General features: G+C 44.7%; 1 non-coding gene across 1 annotated transcript; it reads right to left on the bottom strand.

The window, feature by feature from the left end:
• Window positions 1-4910: 4910 nt before the first annotated feature.
• Window positions 4911-5073, bottom strand: LOC129400542 (U1 spliceosomal RNA). Its single transcript, XR_008627765.1, has one exon. It is a non-coding gene; the product is annotated as a U1 spliceosomal RNA (small nuclear RNA).
• Between the last annotated feature and the right edge of the window lie 4214 nt (window positions 5074-9287).

Genomic DNA, 9287 nt, shown 5'->3' with positions numbered 1-9287 from the left:
GAGGGGTGCTGGTGGATTTCATGATGTCGGGGTGCGTGCTAATTAATTGTACAACTAAACACCGAATGTAACCTGAAAGTTTCTCTGTCTGGGCAGCGCTCATTTGTGCGTTTATGAAAGGGCTTCATTTTATTGAAGTATTATTCTTCCAGTTGTATTTATTATTATTATTATAAAATATTATTATTCAGTGTTTCATGTAAAAGTCAGTTCTTCCTCTTGCTCGACTCTCTTCTTGCTAGCTGTGGCTGTGGCAGCGGGACATGATGTCAGACGGGCTGATCTGTGGCTCTGACGGGCGTGGGTTTCTCTGGTATCTGGGAAGGGAGAAGCGTTTCTGTGTGCGTGTCCTGAGTTAGTGCAACATCTCTCTCTCTCTACTCCCCCCCTCTTGCTCTTGGTCTCTGTCTCTCTCTCTGTCTCTCTCTCTCTCTCTCTTTCTACTCTGCCCACTTGTGTTGAGCTGAGGCTGGGAGGAAAGTTCCTCTCAGATGGTGGGTTTGATTTTCTTTGGGTGGGACAATTATCTTCTCCATCTCTCTCTCTCTATTGCACTGTAGCACCGCCATCCAGTTGTTCATGGATTTGCTCGAGTGGGCACCAGTAACGTCTCCATTGTGAGACTTGTTGTTACTGTTTTTGGCCTATCGCATACGCCACGGGGAGCTTGCCAGGCTCTGCCGTGTGGGCTGGATACGCTCGGTAGCTTGCCGGGCTCTCTGAGAGGGACAGAGGAATCAAACCCGGGTCGGCCGCGTGCAAGGCAAACACCCTACCTGCTGTGCTATTGCTCCAGTCCTCTCTCTCTCTCTATCACTGAGACATCCCCTAGAAGAACAGCGGATTGATTTCACGCCTCCCTCCCCCTTCTATTGCCAATTCCTATATCACTCCTTGGGATTGGGTGTTCTATCTGCTGGTTGGGCCATCTCCTTGCCACTCTCAGGCCATATTTGTGCCGTGGGTCTGGGATGCTTATCTTCATGCCCTTGAGAACCACGGGAGAGCTGAGACCGGGTACCCAGAAGCACCCTCTTTAAACACTATCGGGCTGGGCTGTTCCTTAACCTCTATCCTTTACACATCTCTATGCCAGCAAGAAACATCCTTTATTGGGTTGAAGAACACCGCCTACATTGTAAAGGACAGTGTTTGAGAAAGCACCCGCGTGCTCTTCTTTGCAGTAGGGAAAACAGACCCCAGAGAGGTCCCATCATGTCTTTGGGGCTCTGGAACCACCAGCCGGGGCTGGAAGCGTCTGCGCTCCAGCCGGTCCCCAGTCTCAGCACCTGATAGCAGTGTCTTCTTCCTGGAAACGCCACTCTTCATAAATGGTTTTCATGTTTTTTTAAAGGGAAAACACCCCTGTCTCCATGATGCTTTCTCATAAATACCCTTTTACCTATCCTGTCTCCCTGGTATTTTTTGTGGACTTGAGGATTAAGTGTGTGCGTGGGGGGGGGAGTGGAGGGTGGTACTGACCAGTTGTCGGAAATCTTCACTGTAGTGCTCCTCGTACAAGGGTGGGTGCAGAGTGAGACTCTGGCTGTGACTGAGGACAGCTTCTTGTCCACTGGAGATAGCAGCTGCCTTTTGTCTAAGACAACAGAAATCTGACTTTTCCTATAAATCAGAGACAATATTTGTTCCTAATTCTCCACATTTTATCCAGTGATTTCAAATAATTGGAACCCAATAAACATTTGTTAAAAATAAAGAGAGGAACAGTTTGGATAAATTCAACTTTAATTTCAAGAAAAATGTAAGACACATCCAAGAGAGATGGAAAATATCTGATGGAACGAAAGGCTATATAGGGGTTAGAATGGATTTTGGAGAAGAAATCAAATCCAGAAATCTGACATAATTCCCCGATGACATTCTCTGATGAAAGTTAATGATTGGGAGATGATTTATTAAGATATTGTTTGCAATTTTAACTCAGGAAAAGTCGTGCATTTTATAAAAGTAATCGAGAAAAGGGATTTGGGATTTGTTTGAAATCCAACAGTCAGCGAGGAGAAATAGACATCAACTATTGTTGGCTGTGGCCAAACACGATGAAGATGTCAACCATTTCAGTCTTTTTAAAGACTCATTTGGCTTTTTATTGAATAAGCTTGACCGAATTGACTTGCTGTTTTGGAGCCATGGAGACAGCACTGTGACGTGCTGCTGGATGAGATCAAATACACATGGAGGGGCTTGAGCGTTAATGCATTTTTTTAATGTTTCTTATGGTTATTTGTGAGATTGACCTGTATAATACAATGGCTAGTTATGCTTTCTTCAATGTTTTCCCCTGTCTTATTATTTTATTTCCAAATGGGCAATTATATTTGGAGTAGGGCATACTGAGTAACATCTGGAGAGGAGATGTTGCTTTCTGCTTTCTCAACACACTCAGCACCTCCCTCCTTCCTCGCCCCACCCACTCCCAGCTGCGAGGACCCCCTTGCTCCATCCCAGAAGCATTCCCTTCTAAAACTGTAGCATACTGGCTCTTCACTGCCTGTCTCTGTGTACATTTTCATGACCAGCAGCTACCAAGGGGTCCAGTACATGAGAGCTATACAGTAAGGGCTTAATAGGTGAATGAATAATCCATACGATATATATATGTACACACACACACACACACACACACACACACACACACACACACACACATATATATATATATATATATATATATCTTTTGGGTCACACCCAGTGATGCACAGGGGTTACTCCTGGCTCTGCACTCAGGAATCATTCCTGGCAGTGCTTGGGATGTCTCCGGCATATGGGATGCCGGAGACTGAACCCTGGTTGGCCGTGTGCAAGGCAAATACCCTGCCCTCTGTACTATGGCTCCAGCCCCAATAAGATTTTATTTTTTAATCTGTCTTAAAACCTACCCCTGATAGTTCATATTCCTGAAGTAATATCCTGGTTTACCCAAATACTCCTGAAATTGCTGGTTTATCCCTAACTCAGTTCATGACTGGTGGACAGGTTCCACTGGGATTAGGATTTTCTGATGAAAATTGTATCTTGCTTTTTGGGGAACTGCTAGTCTCTTATCCTTTCCACCAGCCCCCCTCTCCCCCATGGAGACTTTCTGCTTTCCTCTCAAGAAAAGACGGGCAATCATCACAGGGCTGTGAAATGAACATTCTTTTCTCCAAATCTCCCTGCTCCCTGTTCATTATTTTCTGTGAATTCACCTTCTCGAGTTTGGTGATTATCAAAAACCTAAGTCCTAGTAGTTTCTTTTCTGATTGTCTTTCCAATGATGTTTATCCCAAACTTGGCCCATTTTCTTTCAGTATTTCAAACACTAAAATGCATACCCCACTCTTATCAGCAGAAACAAACCACTATTTTATTTCTCAAATCATTCTAAGCATCTCATAAAATCTATTCAATACTTTTTTTTTTCTAATTTCTTCACATAATTACTTTCTCTTTCCTGAAGATTTTTGAGGAAGCAATATTGATCTTTCTTCTTGGCTAGACTAACTTTGCTGTTTTGGCATAAAACCTCGTCCCTCGGTCTCCAGGAAGCATGACGAGAAAGGAGCGAGATCCTTGCCTGCCTCTCCAAGTCTCCTGTGCATATGACCCTGCACTTGCCCTCTTAGTATTGCAACGTCCTGTCACTTCCCTTTCCTTGCAAAACTCAGTAGAAAGCTTCTGAATTCTCCTTGTCATTCCTTACCGCTTTGACCTTAGCCTGTGTTGGTCTTCATTCTACAAAAAAACCGTTTTGTTTAGAATTACCAATGCTGTCAGTTAGCACCATATTTTCTTCTTAGGCTAAATCTTCTACAACCTCCTTTTCTATATGGTAGCATTACCCCTCCCCCTTTCCTTAAAAGACTTTTGCTTTTACTACGGCCCTTGAGTTCTCTTTTTACATTAAAAACCATCAGTTTTACTGAGAGAGAAGCCACTTACAAGGTAATAACTATAGCCAGCGACTGTGAACGGGAGTCATGCATGTCATTCTCAGGCTCCTCCTAACCCCTGCCCTTTCCAGTTTTGGTTTGATTAATACTCTTGAGACACGCACTTTGAGGACGATGGTGTCACCCAATGGAAGGGAGAAGGAGAGAGCCTGAGCTTTGAATCAGTGCCCACAGAGAATGCCACGAGGGGCACTTCCTTTGCAAGACACACATGCATTTAAGGGGAAGTGCTGCTCACACACTTTTGTAATAGTAATAGTCTTCTGTAATAGTAATACACTATTACAATATCACTATATAAACTTGACCACTCTAATTTATTAATGCGCCATCTGAAAATGCAAGTAAGCTACACCAACATTCAATAGTCTTGTTTACTAGATTCATTACTAAAAATATTTCTTTAGTTCTCTTTACAAGTAGCTACTGTATGTTACCTTGTCATTTGTGTTTATTTTTTATAATCTGTCTAAATGTTTTTCTATTAATATTATGATGTTGGTGTTTGTCTTTTCTTTATAGATTCTTTGCATTTTAAGGATATAACATTTTCTCTGTCATATAGATTTTCCGGTACTTTCCACAATTTTTGTACTTGGCCAGACTTTTTGTTTTTTTGCTGCTCATTTAGTAATTATATATAGAAAATTCCTCGAGTTTTCTTTTCTTATTTCTCTTCATTCTTTCTCCCTGTTTGCCATTTCCCATGGTCCTTCCATATCCCATACTCTTAAATGGTATTCTAATAGTTTCATAAAAAAACTTAAATGTGAATCAATCAGAATACTACTTAGCATAAAATTCTCTTGTCTCTAATATTTGATATAAAATCTTATAGCACACACTTAATAAATATTTGCTAAATTAAATTGTATCTCTTAAAATAGTTTTATCCCTTTTTCTCCCGGATTTACTTATTTATTTATAATTTTTTAAATTAATTCTCCCCCTTTTTTAAAGGGGAGATCGCGAATGCAGTCCCCACTGTCACAAATTATGCAGTCAAGTTTCCCACATTTGGGGAAATTGCAGGGGTCAGCACATCTGGAGTGCGATGGATAAGCCTCGCCCTGGGAAAACCACCCTCGTGATCACGGAGTCTCCTCTGCCAGGTAAATATCTTTTAAAATACTTCAGATTGGTTTGGAACCGTGGTTCTTGCAGTCTAATCCTTAGGCCAACAAACATCAATATTACCAGTACCTGGGCACTTGTTAGAAATGCAAATTTTTGAGCTTATCCTCGACATATTTTGTGTGTGGGGGGGGTCATCCTATCTGATTTCCAAGTTAAAGTTGGAGCAGAAAATGCATAAAGCTTATTTTAGCTAAATATCTTTCAAGTGCACATTTTCCAAGTTAACAAAGTTGAGTGTATGGAGACCCAGTTCTCAGACTTTTTTTTGTTTGTTTGTTTTTGGGTCACACCTGGCGATGCACAGGGGTTACTCCTGGCTCTGCACTCAGGAATTACTCCTGGCAGTGCTCAGGGGACCATATGGGATGCTGGGATTTGAACCCGGGTCGGCCGTGTGCAAGGCAAACGCCTTACCCGCTGTGCTATCACTCCAGCCCCCTCAGACTTTTTTTTAAGCAGAGTTAGACATAGATCACTTGGACCCCTCTCACAGTGCTCATCCACAAGGGTTGTTTTGTTGTCCTTGGGGAAGATGGGGGTAGCCTGGTTTCTCAGGAAAGAGAAAATTCTGGTAAATTGTTTTTCTCCATGTGGCACAGTCCACAAGAGGAATGCATTTCAGCGCTCATTTTGGGCAGCTTCCTCCTGTACCACAGAGGATGACCCCGACCCCCAGGGTCACTCGGTCACTCCGCTGGCCTGGCTTGTCAGATTCCTGCCCTTCTCTGGAAGTCATAAGAAGTATCGGAGTTTTTCTGTCCCGCCTGCCACGGGAAGCCCTGGTCCCAGACTGGTAGATCTGTGGTTTCCGCATCCCAAGGCAGATAGACATCTTAGGGTCTTCTAGGCAACGAGGCCCCGCTTACTTCCCCCCTATGCCCCCTACACTTTCCTGCCCACCTCAAGATTCATTGCTTGCCCTCCAACTTAGCCTGGAGTACCTCCAGAGAGAGATTCATGAGAGAGGAGGCTGGGGTTACCTTCCAAGGGCTAAGTATTACTTTCCAGCTCCAGGGAAGGCCCGTCTTTAGAAAGCGCTGGCCCCGGCTTCCTGCAGAGAGTAGTGGGAGAGGTCACTGACAGCTGAGTGGTGGGCATGAGTGTCCGTTATAGCCCGGGCTGGGGAGGGCCGACTTTTCCCAGGAACCATTTCAGCCAAAAAACGGCCTTGACCTTCTCACTCACCAGAGGTACGTAACTTTGCACGTGGGAATCTACCGTGACGGTGCCGGGGTATGTGGGGAGAGAATGTTACGGGAAGGAGGGGGTGGTGTGTGGGGCTGAGGGGACAGATCCAGGGTTTCACATACGACGAGTAACAGAATACAGTCAAGACATAAATGGGGCTTGGTTATCACTTTTAAGTGTGTGTGTGTGTGTGTGTGTGTGTGTGTGTGTGTGTGTTGTGCATCTGTACTCATGCTCTGAAAGGCTCTAGGCGACTCTGTTACCTTGTTGGGAATCCAGAAAAAAATCCAGTCCCGTATCTCACACCCCTAGGCCCCACTCCCACACCCATGTTACCTCTTCGAGCCCCTCCTGCCCGGGGCCCGGCTCACGAGCAAGGCAGGTCTCAGTCCCCGGAGGAGAGGGAGCCGCTGGCTGCCGGAGAACACTCTGAGCCAGCCGTGACGAGAGGAGGGCCTGGGGCTGCTGCTCTGGGGCTCATAGTCCCCGAGCAGCAAGCTCCCGGGAGCTGGCACGGGCACTGCTAATCCCAAAGAACTGGCACTGCCAATCCTCAGCAACTTTGGTTTGGTGTTGGGCTGAAGAGAGAGGAAGTTCACTGGCAAGTGACATCTTGCTTCTCAGCTGTGCTTGAGTTTCCTGGCATCTGACCCCGTAGGTCAAATCTTCCAACTGCCTCTGTTTGCTCCACCAATAGCTCCTGGAGAAATGCCCGCAGGTGGAAACTAGTTAAGGATTGTCGTGGATGTTTCGGTTACTTTTGCTTTTTTATTGCACAGAGTGTTTGAGAACCAGTGAAGGCTGAGCATCTGGGAGGGAGAGGGAGGGGAGGCGTGCAGAGGAGCACTGGGTTTGGGGCCTGGAGGGAAGGGAATTCTTAGAGATCTGCCTTGCTCCTCCTCCTGTCCAAGGAAATTCCCGCGGAGTGGTCTCAAGCAAGGATTTCGTACTATGTTGATTGACAGCCTGGCCCAGGGCATGAGGGGATTGAAGACGTAACCCCCCTGTTCATGAGTATGGACCACCAGGTGCAGGGGTGTGTGTTTGTGTATTGCTGTTCTTTGCATGTCACTCATCAGAGTTTTTGAGACAGGGTCCAGAGAAGGATTAGGATTCTAGTATCATTTGTGTTGTTTCCTCTTCCTTGTTTGCACGAACAAAATGGCACCCTTGAGCTCCTGCTTACACAGCCGAGGCTGGTCTGAAGAACCCGGTATAGCAATGACTGCTCTGCCCACAAAAATATCAGCAGGGCCTGAGCAGAGCCATACCCTCAGACCCTCACATGGACCCTCTGACTCGGTCTGGGGAGCAGTCCCAGCCCCAAAGGAAGAAAACATGAGAAACACCAGCTAGAGACACTTCTTATTGCTGCATCTGTTCTTCTCGGTGAACTGCCACGGAGCTTGTCCTAATGGGTGTGGCAGAGCCAGTTCCAGGCAGCTGCAGGGGTTGGCATTCATCTTAGAGTCCCAACTTCTGTCTGCCGACTGGAGACCGCAATGACATCACTGTCACGGGGTTGTTGCAAGCTGAGACCTAGTACTTAGACTTAGCATCAATCCACTACCTTACACTGAGCCTTTATGCACTACCCTGAGTGTTTAATTCCTCGGAGATGTTAATAGTTTGAAAAGTGAATCTTTCGGTACGGGTGAATATCACATTTCCTGGGAGGTGTGCGGATGGCGTCAGTCTCTTACACGAATCTAGAGCACATAAGCTCGGGGAATCTTTTCGCTCCTATTCTAGCCCCTCAGATTCATTGAATCACATTATTGGGTTTGTGTGGACAACTACATGCGATGCATCTATATGATCGAGTCATAATGTGCGTCACTGGAAAGGGCAGTCTGCGCTTAACATCTCAAGGAAGGAAATTCTGCTTCTGGGGGATTTATAGGATCCTGGTCTTTTGATTGATTTCCCCCAGCTAGGTTAGCAAGGCAGTTATTGTGTTCACTTAGCTCACAGACAGGGTTCCATATGGATACCTTTTTCTATTAACAGATACCGTGCCTTGAAATATCATGTTCTTTGGTGCATTTTGGCATGTGATAATTTAAGTTGATAATTTGTTCATGTGTACTGGGATCATTCATTATAATTAAATTGAAGAACATTGCTACAGGTTAAGTGATAGATTATGTTTGATCCTTTTTGCTTAACCAGTTAGTTCTGGCTATGCTTACACTGGATACAACTCAAATAGGTTGATTGATGGGCAAGATGAGATTATTTTTTTATATCAATGTTTTATCAATCTTGTAACAGGCCAAATTACCGTGTCAGGCTCCAGTAGGAGCTCCTGAGATATTTTTTTTTTCTTAGGGCAAGAAAGTGAGTCTCTGATGTCCCTGTGTAACTGCTTGAAAGAATGATGTGTCTCTTACACTCTCATGGATAGCAATTTGGTCTTCTCACAGGCTTTGCACTTGAACTCCGTTTGCTGACCCCATTTCTGATTTCCACTTCCCCACCTCCATATATGAAGAAAAATGCCAACCATTCAATGATGCAAAGGCAAAGTCGGGATAATTATTTGGAATGTTAAGCATTTTTTCCTTAAGAGTTTGAAGGTCCAGTATGCTGTGAAGGCATAGGGCCATTTTTGGAAGAAGAGAGGAAACAGGGAATTCGGTCTTGGCATTTTTTCACATTCCAGAAGCGGGAGCATGTGTATGTCAAATGTGATTTCTTGGTTCCATCAATCATATTCTATCTACCTCCTTGGTTGTTTGCTGATTGATGTATGAGTTACTGCAAGAAGATTACAAGTGACTTGCAGTCAAAGAATCTTTTATGGAAATTTATTTGCCTCAAAAATGCTTAGCAGAGTGTAGGGAAAAACTAAATGCTTAGTGGATTATTGCTGAAGGCAATTGAGAGATACTTTGTGGATTTCACTGTCTACCTGTTATCAGGTTGCAGGAAGTTGGCCCTTGGGAACCTATTCATTAAGCCTGTTCCTTGGGGTGGAAGGCAAACCGCTTACCAAAAGGAGGGTCA

The sequence above is a fragment of the Sorex araneus genome, chromosome X, assembly GCF_027595985.1.
Source record: "Sorex araneus isolate mSorAra2 chromosome X, mSorAra2.pri, whole genome shotgun sequence".
In the NCBI taxonomy this organism is placed as follows: domain Eukaryota; kingdom Metazoa; phylum Chordata; class Mammalia; order Eulipotyphla; family Soricidae; genus Sorex; species Sorex araneus.
The sequence above is the reverse complement of the archived record's forward strand: the minus strand, read 5'-3'. Positions and strand labels throughout refer to the sequence as shown.